Source organism: Strigops habroptila, chromosome 7, assembly GCF_004027225.2.
Source record: "Strigops habroptila isolate Jane chromosome 7, bStrHab1.2.pri, whole genome shotgun sequence".
In the NCBI taxonomy this organism is placed as follows: Eukaryota; Metazoa; Chordata; class Aves; order Psittaciformes; family Psittacidae; genus Strigops; species Strigops habroptila.
The window spans coordinates 7,838,433-7,851,273 of record NC_044283.2 but is presented as its reverse complement, the minus strand read 5'-3'; positions in this window follow the sequence as shown (position 1 = coordinate 7,851,273).

Below are 12,841 nucleotides of genomic sequence, written 5' to 3'. Positions count from 1 at the left end.
TCTTTTTAACAAATGGAAGGAATCAACCTAAAGCAATCACCTGACATGGAAGAACTTCAGCCTGAACACCTTTAAGTGATTGGAAACAAGTCTAACGTCTTGTATGGGAAAATATTGGGTGACCTGATCTTGGAGCTCTTCTCCATCATGTAGCGCAGGGTGAGTGTGTTTGACTTGTCTGTCTAATGTGAATGTTCTGCTTTCAAGTGTCATTATATTGGAGTCTATCTAGCGCAAATGAGAGAATTGCAATAGAAACAAAAGTGAGGGGAAAAATGGAAATCAACAGAAATAGAGAAATTTAAATAGAAAAAAATGCAGTATGGAAGATCATCATTTAAACCATAAGGCTTGTGGCACAATGTCAGAATGGTAGCAAATGCAAGGTGTCCTATTCCTTCTAAAGGAAGGCATTTCTATTACTTTACCTTGGTCAGGGCTGGTGGGAACGGCTGGGATAGTAGTTAGGCTCCAGCCTCTTTGAGTTCTTGCCAAGAAAAGTTCCCTAAAACCATTGGTCTTCAGGAACAGAATGTGATTTTAGTCCATAAGCAGGAAAGGACTGAGGGTGCAAGTCTTGTTTATGCATGCACAAAGCTATCTAGACCTTGAACTTCTGAAGACTTGTGTGTCTTGCATGGTAAGAGCTGTGCAGAATGGTAGCAGTGAGGGCCCTGGCCAGGGCTGAAACAAGGTCAGGATTGCCCACAGACCTTTTATGAAGGGCATCTGCCCCTTCCCTCTTCCTTACCTGTTCCCAGAGCTTCCTCAGCCACACAGTGCTGAAAGGCAGTATGAAACAAGGGGGCAGGGAGGAGCATGGGGTGCTGCAGTAGGAGACCATGCGAGAGCAGGGGCACCTGCAAGAGCAGCAGTAACCCAGAGATGGTGCTGGTCTCACTTCACCCCATCTGCTGTGCCCTGCTGTGGGCCTGCTGCCTCCCTGTCAGTCATTGCAGAGATGTCAGTTGAGTTTCTCATCCTTTGCCAAACGCACATTGGTGCCCGGGAGTGCTCCCCTTTGAAGCCAATAGCTAAAGCTCCCCTGAGCTGCATGCTGGATGGATGTGCTGCACGTGAGATGGCACCTCTTTGCCATCACAGCTTTGTGGTTGCAAAACATATGGCTCCTGTAAAAGCTGTTCCTAGAAAGCACACCACGTGTCTCCACTGCCATCAAAACCCCAATGTGCAGTGCTATGGGTGGCCCAAAGGGGGGATGCAGGGATGCTCTGCCCTCAGTGCAGCTGGATCACCACTCACATGGAATCCCTGCATCCTTCTTTTGGGCAGAGGTGGGAGTGGGGCTGGAAAAGTATGATCAGCAATTCATCTGGCTGAAGGCTGATGAGCAGTTTCAGGGACTTCAGTGTTGAAATCCACCTCTGCAAGCCTTGAACTGCAATTAGTCATGTCAACTGTTGGGCTCTTGAATGTTTAGAGTGGGGGGAATCAGAAGGGACTGACAGGCTGTGGGAGTTCATGGGGGGCTGAGGGGAAGCTGCTTGTCATGGTGAGATGTCTGTGGGGGAGGAAGGTTGTCTTAGATGGGGAGGTTGGTAAATGGGTTTCTAAAGCCAAAGGAAAATCATGGATAAAATGAATGGAAAAAAGCTATCCTCTAAGATGTTGAGCCAGGTTTGAGTAGTGCAACCCATGGAAAAATTTGCTGTACTTGGAACCAATATTGGCTGTGTGTGGCAACACATCTAGGTACGTGGCGAACATTATTCTCCCATAGTCTTTCTATACTAAATGCTTGAGGAACTTGATGTATCTTTCAGACATGCCCTGCTGGGGAGCACTCAACAAGGTGGCACAAAGCATGAAGAAAAATCTCATTGTCATCTGCGAGGATGTGGTGTTTTCCCCAGAAAGACCCTTTTTGACCTATCAGGTGTTTGAAACGCGACTCATTCTCTGTCTCTCACTCTTTCACCAGAACATTGGTGCTTCTATTGATGTTAATTCTTGCAAATAGCTTTTACTGTCTAATTTTAATGCCTTTTACAAGTAGTCCATCTAAAAATGTAACTGATTCCCATGGAGATAGTGCAGGCTACTGGGAAAATAATATGACTTCCAGACGTACCAGTCTTTACTGTCTGGTAGATTGTTGAATGTTTTTAGTAAGATGTACTTAGAATCACAATTACTTCTCTTTTTTTCCCTTCTCTCCTTTGAAGGTGAAATGGAAGGTCTGATTAGTGGAGAAATCAGCATTTCCCTAATGAGGTTAAGCGATTAAATGAAGGAAATTCATGACCATAATATGTCCTTGCCTAGACACTCCATGCAGAAGCCTGCACTTTCCAGGCTGGGAGCAATTCAGTTTCATGGACATTACTTTTTTGCAGCAGGGATAGAAATATCCTTATTTTTATGGGAATGCCAGCATGCTTCTGGGCTGTGGACAGGCAAGACCTCCTCCAAGAAGCTGTGCTTTACTGATAACACCTGCTTAGACTCTACAATACCAATACACACAATTCCCACTACTTTCTTGTACACCCTCGGGCCTGTGCTCAAGTCCTGTGTTGGGATTACACCTTAAAACTGATAAGAACCTGCAGCGGATGTGGAGGCCAACACAGAGATGCTCTGGTCTCCCTCCTGCATTGCCCCTCTGCTCTCTGGGGAGCTGGTCCTCAGGGTTTTTAACCCCAGGCATGTTCTCTTGCCTGGTTTTCCCAGCAGGACCCATGTGCTAAAGCACCCTTGGCTGCAGCTACGTTCTATAACTGTAACACAGTGCATCCCAAACGGATTTTCTGTGCTGTTTTGTAGCCTGGTTCGTTGTTCTTTAGCTCTCCCGCTCTGGGAGGTCTGACAAGGTCTGTCTCCTTTATGCCTGCTCAGCCTCAGCCAGGCACTGATTTCGGTTAAAGCAGTTTAACGAACGCTGGCCTCATTGTGCTGCATTGTTTTGGTGGGTGTCTGAACGTCTCATACGAGCTCCAATTAGGAGAAGTGAAGGAGGGGGAGAGAAGAGAGGGGAAGAAAGGAAGTAAATAGAGGCAAAACGATTCGGCTTTCAGCAAGTGTGCAGCCTGTTCATCAGACAGATGGAGCCACGCAGTGGATGGCTCTGCTGCAGCCCGGCCCCCGAGCAGGTGGGTATCTTGGAAGCGATGAGCAGTTTGCCCCTCTAATTCGCGGCCGTACAGCTTACACCGGACATATGTCGATTACAACTCGGCTCCTGCTGTTGCAGGAATAGGAACACGTTCACCCGTTGGAAAAAGAAATCGCTGAGTTAAAAACAAAGGGAAAAAGTTACAGACACTTGTTGCGTTGGGGTGGGGAGGACAAATGAGGGTTCAGAACCACCCGGGCATGATTACACTTAAGTGCTAATTGCTGAGTGCCTTTCATTAAGAGGCCATCGTGGTTGTTCCATTTTGAACGTATATGCAGATGGGCAGATGGCCTTTTGCTGTAGTACAGGCAGACGCAGCTAGTGTTACAGATGGATTATTATGCTGATTCGTTGCTAAAAGAAAAACTTATCTCACAATAGGGCACTCGTTTGAGCATGATTCCTTCTTGAGCTTATGTTTCTCCTCGGTATTGCCAGCTTTTACTCCATGAAACAAAGTTTTCAATCAGCTAGGCTAGTGTTTCCCCTTCTGTGCTGCAAGAAGAGGGGAAAAAAAGTGTTTAAGAGCCTGTCTAACAGTAAAGTGGCCCTTTGGGGAACCTAGAAGGTGCTGTATAACTTCAACTGTTGCTGGGCAGGGAGGGCACCTTTGGTGAGTGGTATTAAATCTTAATCTTTCTAACCTGTGATGAACTGTGATTGTTCCTAGCTCAAGTCTTCCACCATCACTGGGTTAGGAGGAAGATCTGGGACATACATATTGTGTTGTCCTCATGGAAAAGGAATGAGTTTGAAGATCAAGGTAACTTGCCCAGAAGATGGTATTTTAGCCTTAAGCACCACCATAGCTTTTGGGTTGGTAGATACAGGTCAAAATGTCTGCTCTACCACTATTGTGGGATGAACATTGTACTTCCACAGTGAACACTGAGAAGCTATGCTTGTAAAGACTGCATGGTATCTTCCCTAGCTACTTTAAAGGATACCTTGTGCAATGTGGGGGCAATGTGAGGCTTGCCCTGTCCCAGGTCCAAGAGGAAAGAGAAGGAAGGAGGCAGATGGTTGGATTATGGCAGATCATGGCTGTCCTTGGGCTGGTGCCAAAACTGGCTTATGGCTACTCCCATGGTGATGTTCCTGGGCCGTGTATTTTGTCACAGTCTGGTCAAAGGCAGTTCTTTTCCCTGGGTCATCCACCATAGAACACAGGAGTAGTGGGGAGAAGAGGAGTAGTGGGGAGAAGAGGATCAGGTAATAGGCCCTAGCGTCACTTGTCACCAGCTACGTTGCAGTTGTGACAAGAATAGCACTCTTGTTTCACCCTGTTTCATACAAAAGAAAAAGAAAGGGAGGAGGGAAAAGAAATCTCATTTTCTGCTTGATCCTGCTATCTCGATGCTGAATTTGTATCCACTACAGAAACTCATTTCCCGCTCCTTATCATCTCCCCAGCCTTTGTAACTTGATGTTGTCACCCTGAGCAGAGTTCTACCAGAGGTCTCGCCAACAAGAGAAGAGCAAACAAAAGATGAACTTGGAGATACGAAATCTGGAGCTACACCTGCTGCAGACAAGGTTATTCTAAAGCTGTGTGGCACTGCATGCTTTAATAATGCAGCAGCAGCGGGTCACAACAATAAGAGCAGAAATTGCCCCACAGCTCCTACAGTTGTGTCACTCCCCAATAACAGCCTGTCCTGAGATCACAAATTTCCTCTCCCTCTTTACAAGGTGTGGTTTAACACAGGGGAGTTAACAAGGAGGTCCGGGGAGTTAAAAGTCCTCTGCCAGGTTGGACAGAGTCTTGGGTGACATGGTCTAGTGTGAGGCGTCCCTGCCCATGGCAGGGGGTTGGAACTAGATGATCTTAAAGTCCTTTCCAATCCTAACTATTCTATGATTAATAGCATTTCTCCAAATAAAGGGGGAAGTTGTGTTCTAAATGTTGAAAATGAACCTCAAGTAATGGCTTAGATTTGCCAGTTGCTACTTGGACAGCTATGCCTTCCACCCAAGGAATTCTGGGTTTCAGACATGTCTGGACAGTCATCAGATGTCTGAGTGTCTGGTTCACAGCTTGTCCCAGTGATATCTGTTCAAGGTTTGGGTCCAAACAGTCCCCTTCAGTGCCTTTGGATGGGGCTTGGTGGTGCTCCGTAGGGATGGGAGCTGTTGGGGACTCAGATATGATGAAAGCCTGCAGATAAGGGAGGTCTCCAGCAAATAAGCAGAACACTTATCTGTAGTTGCAGAACAGAAAACCGTGGCAGCCAACAAAATTGAGGATAGACACATATTTAAAATACTGGGAAAAAATGGTTGCATAACATGAAGTAATATTACACAACATAGGGAAAGGGATACTGTCCTTAAACCAGAAAATGACCTTTTGGTTTTAGTTTCTGAATGCTATTGACTGAAATGACGCAACATTTGACCTGTCTGTAAAACAGGGGAGTTGATATTTACCGATGTCCCCAGGATGTGAGTTGTGAATTAACGTTTGCGACGCAGTTGGAGGACTTTGGATGAGTGGCTTTGCAGGTGCAAAGATACGTGGTAGGGTCCCCTCACTATCAGACAGTGCAGCAGTGGGTGCCTCCACATGTCTGTGCGCAACCACACGTGCCCACAAACAGGTCTCCTAAAGGAACGCTGTGGTTTCAAATGTGCACGAAACAATTCATTGTTAGTTAGTTAACCCTACCCTAAAATGCCTTAATGCCTACGAGGCTGTGGTCACGCTGTGGATGCATTTCTCATATTTAAAGAAGGAGATTCTTTCTGTACTGGACATACAAGGCCAGGCTAGATGCGTGCTGTGGATCCTTCTGGCCTTGGTTTCAGTGAATCTGTTCATCCTATCAGTACCTGCTTCAATATTCCAGCTATATCTAATAATACTAACTTTGGTGGTCCCCACCTCCCCCAGATGCCTGATGTTACCTGTGTGATGTTGCTTCCCCAGCTCAATGGGAGGCTGTAAAGGGGAGTGACCATTGGCGGCATGGAAAGCTGTTTGGGGCAAGGTTTGGTAGAAAGTCTCTGCCTTCGACAGGTCCTGCTATGTCACTTTTATGACCTGATTTTTTCCAAAGAACCTCTAACTTCTGGGGGAAAAAAACAGGCCATTATTTCCCTTGCCTAAATGGGATTTGAACTAATCTTTGAAAATCTGGCCCAAATATTTCTCCTGCAACTAAAAAAAGGAAAAATTCTAGTTCTTAGAGTTATAATTGTCAAGGAAACGCTAGTGTCTTTCTTACCTGAGGCATAGCCCTTGAGACTTCTTATGTCTATATTTTGTGGAGAGGCAGCTTCTTCCCATGTGGCTCAGGAAAACAAGGCAGTCAAGGCAGAGAGTGAGACAATCATAGAATAGCAGTGATAACATCTTCTGCAGAGTTGATAGTGACCTCATTGCTTTGCACTGTGATCTGGTTGACTGTCATGAAAAAGATAGAGTGAATAAACCAGGATTTGAGGAGGGAGACAAGCAGCCACCAGTTTGAGAGGAAAGGCAAGGAAACAAACTCTTGCTAGGAGCTTGTTTAGTGCTTTCTCTGTAGGAAGGAGACCCCCAGCTCTCTGCAAAGGATGGGCTTGAGCTGGCAACATGCTGAGATGTCTCTGTGAAGACGGGAGAGAACATGAGTACTGGGGCTCCGCTGCCTTTATGTGAGCAAGAACTGGAGCTTCCCTGCAAAAAAGGTAGGCTGGTGTTTCGCAGAGAGAGCTGATAAGAGGGAGTGGTTTGCAGCTAAACCAGGAGATATGCAAGTGTCTAAACTGCCTTATATGTATCCAGGTCAGGATGCAAAAAGGGGAGATATTTTCTCTGCTGCCACTAAGATCGAGAAGCAGCATCTGCAAAGTGGAGACGATGTTCACATTTGAAAGGGTCCTATCCACCCTGCTTGAGGTCGCTTTTTCTCTAGGTGATTCACATAATCTATAGCCTCTGTCCTCTTTTCCTCCTTGCGGAATCCCAGTTTCCAAGCTGTTGGCCCCACTGCATAAAGGAAGACGCTGGCTCAGCGTGTTAAGACCATGCTGAACATTTATAGTATAGAATACATAAAAGTAAAGGTGAAATGTGCAGCCCAGGGCTCCCGGTTCTTTCTTGTGTGCTCCTGGGAATGGAATTTTTGTCCATTGGACTCGAGCTGCCCTAAAAAGCACGGAACAAAAGCTGATCTTAAAAGTGATCCGCAAAGGAATAAATGGCAGGCTCCCTCTTTGTTATTCATGTATGGTGCTCAAAGAGCACTTGAAATGGTTGGGATTTTCTGCTGAGCATTTTCCCTTATAATTCTTCTTGGGTTTTGGGGGTTTGGGTATTTGTTTTAGCAGGCTCAGGCACATATGCTCCCTGAAAAACACTAGGGCTGGCTGGGAAACCTGTACATTAATGATGCGAGGGGACACATGTGGGTGAAATGGGCAGAAATGGGGAAAGCTGCGTGGTTGGAGGGGTGATATTCTCCAAAAGGCAGCCTGGCCTTTGTCTGTTACTTAATGTTATTCCTGCCTGCCCTGCGTTCTGTGCCACACGATTTACTCACTGAATCACGCTCAGCAGCCGTATTCACAAGCTGGCATAAATTTATTTTCATCTGCTGGCCAATTACACCAACTGCCTCAACTGTTGTTTATTTTCTTCTGTTGCATCCTCTTGAGTTACTGTTAACAGTGTCCCTTTTGAGTAGAGATGGGCTTTTTGGCATGGGGGCTTGTCGGCCTGCCAAACTAATGGACCATGTCTGTTATCTAACTAGTTGTAAAGGCTCCAGTTTCAGGACAGCTTGCAGTTGCTGTGGCCACCTGCAGTGCATTGGCAGGGTTGGAGGCCACTGCCCATGTGGGACGTGTCACCCCAGCTCCGGAGTGTCCTTTGGCACTGACCTGCCTTCAGGGGGGACACCAGTGGGCTTTGCCTTGGAGAACAACTGCCCTTCCATGGCTGATAGTCTTACGTCGCCAGGGCTGGGTGGCATGAGTCCAACTGTGCCAGGGGAGCCTTGCTGTCCAGTGATGGAGGTCCCCTGCACACATCTGCTCTGGCCATCTGCACACATCTGGCCAGAGAGAGACCTCATCATGGGGAGGCTGTGGAAGGGCAGAGCCCTGCAAGACAACAGCTTCTGCACTCCCAGGGTTGGGGAAGAGGTTAAATTAAATGATGAATCAACGAGATTTAAAGCAGATTAGGGTAAAGACTTCTTTGATGCAGTGCAACTATAACTCTGTCCCACTTTGAGCAGCACCTTCGTGTACCAGTGGTGCCAGTGAGGATGGGCTCCTACCTTTGCAAGATGCTTTGGACACACAGCACTTGCACCTGCAGGATGTACTCCAATTCCTTCTCTTTGCTTTGTAGGATATGCTGGGTTTTGGCCAACAAAGGCTATTTCTGCCCTGCTTAAATGCAAACCTGGGGCCAACTCCACTTAAATCATCCCTGGCTTGCAACGTACTCCAGCCATCTGAAAACAGCTCTGTTGCTTTACTGTGTCTCTGGTTCCATTTGCTCTGTTTGCTGTGGGTTGTTTACTGCCTGCCTTGTAGACTCCTCTGGGAATTGGAAAGCTGAGCCATCTCCCTTCTTTCCCGGCAGCCGGGTGTCCCATGCCAGGAGATGTAGTGGGGTGCTGGAGGACTACAGCCTCCCTGAGCCACAGCTACAGCCCAAGGGGCACTGCACTGAGGTGCTGATTCTGGACCTCAGAGGGGGCTTCAAACCACAACCTGCATTTGCAGGGCTGGCAGGCAGGAGAAAGATATTGTCTTGTTGGTTGACAGAGCACCTTTGAACTTGAGCTTGCTCAACCTTGTTGTATCATAGGAGTGGTTTGTGTGTTCACTTTTTATACTAAGGGCCTCAAAAGGGCTTTTCCCAGGCATGGCAATGAGCATGTTTTAGCTGGTCATTTTGAACAGAAGGGTCCTGGGCAGGGTAAGGGTCCCTCAGCTTTACCTGGGGAAAGCCTTTGCTTCTCTCATGGGTGATAGTTGTTAAAACTGTGGAGGGGAGGGTGGGGAGACACCACTGGTGAGTGATTGGGTTAACATATGGTTCTCCTTGCAGAGCCACCATAACCCTACACATGCTTCAAAGTCTGTATTTGTGCTCATAAACCAAGCCATCACAAGCAGATTTGTCTGTTCTGAGGCCAGAGTGGCTCTTGTGTTTGCAAACCAAGGTTTAGCTCCTATTAAAAATATATCTAAACCCAGAACCCTACACTCATACCTTTACTGCAGGAACAAAGGCTTTGCAGGTGTCCCAGCAAATGCTGTTTCCTTCCAATCTGGATAGGGGAAAGTCTTCCCATAAATATTTGGCAGCATGTGAGATCTTAGTTCCCTTTGAGTCACTTTCATGAGAAACTCTGTGTGATCTGAAGGGGGCCTACAAGGATGCTGGAGAGGGACTCCTTGTCAGGGATTGTAACTATAGGACAAGGGGTAATGGGTTTGAACTGAAACGGGTGAAGTTCAGGTTAGATATAAGGAAGAAGTTCTTTACTGTGAGGGTGCTGAGGCACTGGCACAGGTTGCCCAAAGAAGTGGTAAATGCTCCATCCCTGGCAGTGTTCAGGGCCAGATTGGACAGAGCCTTGTGTGTCATGGTCTAGTGTGAGGTGTCCCTGCCCCTGGCAGGGGGTTGGAACTAGATGATCTTAAGGTGCTTTCCAACCCAAACCATTCTGTGATTCTATGATTTCTAGGTGTGCTGTTGGCTCCATGACTCCACTGGACTGGGGGGTTGCCTGCCTCTTTCCAAGTGCCACACTTTCGGTGTGCATTTGCCATCACTTTGAGAGCTGTGACAAAGAGCAGTGCGCCGCACGCCTCCTCTGAGATGTTCTGCTCTCTGCTCTGCAGCAAGCAGCAGGACGTGCAGGCAGAGACGGGCTTTGCGTTGCCAAGTTTGGAGTCATTTCCTCCTCCCGAGTGCTTGGGGCTGTCTGGAGCAGAGGTTGTACTTGAGGCTCATGTGTAGCCCTCAGCAAACTCTTCATAAACAGGAAAGAGCCCCGGGGGAGGCCGACAAGACAGAAATCAGCCCTGCTCTGATCTTTTGTTCTTCCCCTCCCCTTTTGTCTTAAAACTAACAAGGCGTCACTTGATCTGTTGCTCTGAGGGCTGCCAGATGGAAGGAAAGCTCCTTCCTTCCCGAGCGCGTGGCGGCCCTCAGCGAGGACGCGGCTCGCTCAGCCATGGCCAGAGCCTGCTTCCAGCTGAGGAGATAAATGTCACCTACTGACCCGCTCCCTGACTGCAGCAGACACACAGCATTAGTGTGTGTGACACAGGAAAGGAGGTACAACCACAGCTGCTGCTTGGAAGAGGGCTTCAGGGTACAGGGATGGTACCACGATGCTCAAGACCTTAGCACAGCAGTGCTTAGCAGATACTAATTAGGGGTGGAGGGAAGATGCTAGCAAGGGACAAGGACCTTGGACTCTGAGGCTGGAGCATGTTCTCTTTACCAAGGTTTCCAAAGGCAACCCAACCAGAGGGATGGACAGCACGCGGGGTGTTATCTCAGCCCTGTGTCACTTTCTGTTTTGTTTCCTTCCATACTGTCACTGCTGTGAAGAGGAGTGAAACCTTTTGTTTGTCAAATGTTCTCTCCAGGTTTTCACTGCAGCTCCGTGCCATGTGTGCTGGCAGCCTCCCGAGTGCCAGAAGGCAGTTGGAAAATCCCACCTTGTGCTAACAAGACTTGTCCTGCTCTGAGGGGGCAATAAGCTGGGGGCTCCATGGCAGAAGGCAGCTCTCTCAAAGCACATCTCTTCAAAACCAAGCAAAAAGTGTTGGTCCTTTTCTGCAGGATCTATTTCTGCCCCTTCAAGGTTTAACGGGCCACTGAAAATATGAAGGGAGGAGGAAATGAGTGGTGCGATGCAGTTTGTCCTGGAGACAGAAGGCATGGTCTAGTGATAAGGAGATCCAGCTGGAGGAAGAAGTAGGATCCGGGTCTCTGCTAAATGCCTAAATTACCAGGTCTCATTTCTCTCCACCTGGAATCTTTCTAGCCCCATGAGTCTTTCCTGTGTGGCTACTTCTTAGCCTAACTTCAATAGGACATGCCTTGATCCAGCAGAGCCAGTACCTCTGTGTTAAAAACACCTTCCGAGCAGGGTAGTGATTTGATTCTTTTCCAGGTTGAGGAGGAACTCGTTTCTCATGTCCCAGGTGAGCTTTCATGGATACAGTGAGCACTACCACAATGCAGCTTCTAGCAGCTGCTTTCAGGCTCTATAATGCCTCAGCTGACTTCCTGTAGCTCACTTCATCACTTGGGGCTATACCCACAGGGGATCCTGACTCCTCTTTGGCAGTGAGAGTACCATTGAAACCATCATGGGAGTTTTCTTTCAAGACTCCTTCCTTTCACTCCTTCCCAAGACCCCAAAGGGATGTGTGAGGGTTTGGATCCATGACACATCTGCAAGGCACTTGGATGTAGAAAGCCACATCATGAGGTTGTTATACACTGTGTGAGCCTCAGTGGGGGTGAGGTGGTTAATGACTAACTTGTAAAACTGCTCGGTGTATGGGTGAATAGAGTAGGTGTTTTCAGAAACAGCTGAGCCAGTTTCCCCTGTCAGGATGGGCTTGGGTGCTGGCCAACTTTCCTGTCACACACACTGTTTGCAAAGCTTTGGGAGGTTGAGTTTTGATTTCTGAAACCTGTCAGGCACAACTGAAACTCAGAAGTGGCATTGCCTGGTTTTGCAGCACTCTGTAAGAGTCCTTTAGTACTCTGTAAGTTGCTGAAGTCAAAAAACTACTGCCAAGAAGCTCCAAGCTGTGACTTACACATTGATTATATCAGGAGGAGAAGCTCAAATCAATTTGGATGATGTTCATCATACCAAGAGCTCAAGGGTCCGTACATAACGTCCGGAAAGCTGGGCTTGAGTATGGGTAGGAGCTGCTGACTTGACCATTTTGGCATCCTAGCTCTTCATGTCCTACATCATAAATTTGCCAGTGTGTTTAGCTCTTTGTATGAAAGTCTTTCTAGAAAGGACTTTCCACCTAATATGAATTTGTTCAACTGTCAAGAAAATATCTGGCAGTTCAGGTCCCTGCCTCTTATGTCAACGTGTGGCCCAGACCTGAAGAAAGCTCTTTTTGGTCCAAGATGCAGACTCTCACTGGACTTATTACCTGTAAAGTGTAACAGGCACCTCGGATTTTGTACACCAGCCCCAATTTGGCTCATGCTACCAAGTCCTGTCCACTGCTTTTGGTGCCCAGAGCTGGTCCTTCAAGCTGTCGAACATGTCAAATCCACTGACGCTGATATTTCTGGAGAGAGCAGAGACTTGTAGAATGATTTGTTCCCTTTCAATACTGGAAATAGGAGTTTCCACCCACTGATACTATTTATAAGTAAATAGTAATGGCACTAAACTGGAATCCCTGCTGCTCCTGATGCCACTCAAAGACTATGTGGTTGTTACAGTCCCATCACGGGGCCTGAGGTGTGAAAGATGCAGCTTTTTTTGAACCGTTTTCTGTTTATTCTTATCTCACCTGAGCACCCATGAATCAGAGATGTCTCTTGCTTTCTGTCCTTCCCTCAGTCTACCTCCGCAGGCTAAAATGGGGGGGTTCTGGTAGGCCTTGTCACATATATGTAATTTGGCCATTGCAGAATGAAGTTCCTGAATGGCCTCAGGCTACTAATCGGGCTGCCCACATTATGGGTGGCAACTGGGT